The following is a 3,654-nucleotide window of genomic DNA, read 5'->3' as shown; positions in this document are numbered from 1 at the left end:
AGGCGACCCACCAAGCAGCCAAGAAGCCTTGCTGCGCCCTTTCTGAATCAGGAGCAACACAGCGTGGTTGTTTATAAACAAGCATATTTTGGGAATAGTTTGTTGTCAGCTCCAACCCGATGACTTTCAGTTTCAGAGAAGACCAGTAAATAAACAAGCTGTGGCAATAACTATGATAAATGCTGGACTCTGTTTTTCAAAGGCTGTCATCTGACAAACACTGCCAATTCATCCGGCCAGCTGGCTTCTGATTAGGTTCTGTCAATTCAAGACATTGATGGGAGGCTGGAAGGTCGGGGGAAAAAGGGCTACTTTTCTGGTGATAGTGACTGCCTCCAGGTCCCGGCATCTTTGGCATTCCCAAAGTGGTAGCAGGAGCTGCCCATGAGTGTGGGTAGTTCCAGGAGCCCAGGAAGTGTGTGTCAGTGGCTGGCACCTTCCACAGGTGAAAAACAGACCTTTACAGAAGGGAGTGTGAGACTGGTTATCTTCCCCGGGGCACAGACACAGTAATGGCCTCATTGCCTGTGGAAATCGACAGTCTGGTAGATGAAGCAGCTGAATATTCATTAAAATCATAACCTGGCCTTGCTCGGAATATAGTTCAGGTTGTGGACAGTAAAGTTCGGGACCAAAAGGCTGCTCCCATGAACAGTTATGACAGTAGCTGGCTCTTGTGATTGTGAGTGGTGTGAAGAGGAAAAAAAAATGAATTGCTAAGGCTTTCAACTCTCAGCTCGTAATTCCGTCAGCAGGTTAAATATCTTGTGTGATGGCCACACCCATTTTTCAGTGTATCTGTGAGCAGTAAGAGATGCAGCTGAAAGCCCAGCCCTTAATTTGCTTCTGTAAGTCAGATCCACTGCCTGTTGGTATCACTTAGGTGGAATTCAGGACAAAAGTTAAGAAACACCGGACCTCCAGCAAAATGGGATGGGAATATTTGAGAAGGCTCAGTTAATCTGAGAACTATGAAGCTTCACATTTCCCTGAGCCAACAGGAGCAGCCTCTTTCTCTGAGGTAGATAGTTTTCCCTTGCTGGAAGACTTAATCAGTGATTTTCAGACTTTCATGTGCATGAGAATCTTGTTAAAGTGGATATTTTCACCCAGTGTCTTAGTTACTTTGCTCATTGCTGAGACAGGATACCAACACCCAAAGTTCAAGGAGGAAAGGCTTATTTGGCTCACGGTTAGGAAACCCAGAAGTATTACTGTTGCTATTTATCCCTGTACTCTTCCAATGCTTTGTGTGATTCCTGGGACCTCAGGAGCTACCCGGAGTTTGGGCCTGAGTCTATCTCCGAGTGGGCCCAGCTGATCTGCTGTGTTCAAACCGACGTCTCTGATCACAGACACTGCCTTCTGGCTCCCTCAGTCCTGGAGCGAGGATTTCAGTAGTGAGGAAATAAATGGCAGCCCTGCAACAGTCTCTTCTTTTGTAAACCAAACATGCTGCTGTATCCCAGGGGAATTAGAGGGATTAGGGCCACCAAGCAACACTGGAACACGTGGAGGGTTTCTTGTCAAAGAGATAATCAGACTTAAATTCCTGACTTGTACAAATGCCACTGGAACTCCTGCACACTTCCACACCCTTTTACCTGATAGAGGCCTCCGCCAAAATGTTTTCCCAAGGACGTGCCCTGATACGGGGAACACTAATGTCCCCAAAATGAAATTCGGGAATGCTGAGAGCAACACAACAGCTGACAGTCATACAGTACCAACACTTCCATCAGTTGGTCTGAAGGCAAGAAAGCAGATATTTGGAACAAGAAATTAGTAGAGGGGATTGGTTACAACCATTTGGAAGGGCTAGAAAAGGCAGAGGGGGTACCAATCAGGTTATTTGGATATGAGTAACTGTCATGCCAGTCCTCAGAGCAAAAAGGACGGAAAGGAAGTAGTGGTGTGACTTCAAGGCAGGAGGTGTCCTTGCACAGACACCGCTGGCTCCTGGCATCGCCATGGCCCACTTCTGTTCCGCTGGGATTTCTGCAGCCACCGGATGGCACCGCAGCCCACATTGCCTATGAGGGGCTCCTGGATGACTGTAGCCCCGCTGGGATCACTAAGACCACTGTGGTGGCCATCCTGGGTTAGTCACTGTGGCCAGAGACACTCCCGGAAGTGTGAAAAAGGCTGTTTCCTAAGTGACATCCTCCAATCTTCCCACAGAATGCTCTTAGGCAGATGTGAACCAGGAAAGGGAGAGAGGGAAGTGTAGCTCACAGAGATCCAGGGGCCTCAAAGAGAGGAAAAATATGCAAGATATAAAAGAAACTAAGAGCAAATAGTAAAATGACCACACAAGGCGGCCCTTTGGCTAGTGGTGTCCACCTCAGCCTTACCTCTGTATTTCACCTCAGAACAACGGCACAAAGCTCAGATTGCCCGATGGCCTTATCTGAAATGAGGGGAGAACGCTCACACACTCCCCGAAAGGTGGGGTGTGAAGTTCCAATTACATCTGTCACTGCAGCCCTGCTGAGGCTCTGTAGGTAACTGGCTCAAACCAGGGGTAGACAATTGTGTCTGGAATGGTAAATGGAGAGAAGACAGGAAGTCAAAGATATTTGCAAAAGACACTTTGCAGACCTGCGTCTTGAAAAGATCTGTTGTATGCCCCATAGTGGATGGTGTTTGAAGCAATCACTTGCAAAAGACTACAATGCAGCCTCTCTCCCCAGGACAGCTGCTGTAGAGCCAGAGATCAAGAAGGTCAGCTCCGCCCAATGGCAGGCACAGGCTGGGCTCAAACAACAGAGCGTCCGGAGGCAAGGCCGCCTGTGCTGGGCACGCAGTGGCCACCAGGCCTGTGGGCTCTTGTCCTGCCGGGGGCGTGAAGGAGTCTACACGAAAAACAGCAGGTTAATCCCATTCCAAAAATGGCTCTGAAGCCAATGAGATGTAAGGCTTCCCACCTCCCACATCTTGACTTTGCTCACCTAACCACTGGCGTGATTGTGCTCAGAGGCTGACCCCATGCCTGTTTCCCCTGGATTTGGTCCGCTGGAAGCCCACCCTGGTGCACAGCTCTGGTTTTCCTCGTGCCTGATGTCCCTGTCCAGGCCTCTGAAGGCTGAGTTTGAGCCCTGTCCAGAGGCTGCTGGCTTCCTCACACCCGGCTCCTGTGGGCAAAAACAAGAGCAATGCAAGCACTGCATCAGCTGGAAGCCGCGAGTTTCTTTGTCTAAATTTGACCATTAAATAATAATTGTATATGGATTAGATAATTATAACAATTGTAAATAACTATAAATGAATTGAATGGTGCACAATATTTCCTTTAATTTTAGGAAATGTTTACTCAGCCTGTGACAACCAGAACAGGACTGTGTCCCTCAGGGGCTGGGGTCTCCTAAAAGTCCTTCTTGCTTAATGAGGACAGAGATTATGTCGGAAGTTTTTCCTGAATTCAAAAGTTTCTAGATTCCCACACCGGGAGTCGAACCCGGGCCGCCTGGGTGAAAACCAGGAATCCTAACCGCTAGACCATGTGGGAACCGACAGCTACAACGGGCCGATAGAGCCAATTGAAGCAGTCAGTTTCGCTTCTGCCTTTCGCATTCAGCCCCGCCCCCAGCGCCAGACCCTCTCTGCGCCTGCGCAGGGCTCAGGCGCGCGCCGGAGTGCAGGTCTCCGGCTGCG

The 3,654-nt window shown here is 49.2% G+C and overlaps 1 non-coding gene across 1 annotated transcript; it reads right to left on the bottom strand.

Annotated features, from left to right (window-relative positions):
- Positions 1–3,436: 3,436 nt before the first annotated feature.
- Trnae-uuc lies at positions 3,437–3,508 on the bottom strand. The gene has a single exon. It is a non-coding gene; the product is annotated as a tRNA-Glu (tRNA).
- Positions 3,509–3,654: the final 146 nt, after the last annotated feature.

This window comes from Fukomys damarensis, unplaced genomic scaffold, assembly GCF_012274545.1.
Source record: "Fukomys damarensis isolate Sample0158 unplaced genomic scaffold, DMR_v1.0_HiC HiC_scaffold_7, whole genome shotgun sequence".
NCBI classification, from domain to species: Eukaryota; Metazoa; Chordata; class Mammalia; order Rodentia; family Bathyergidae; genus Fukomys; species Fukomys damarensis.
The sequence above is the reverse complement of the archived record's forward strand: the minus strand, read 5'-3'. Positions and strand labels throughout refer to the sequence as shown.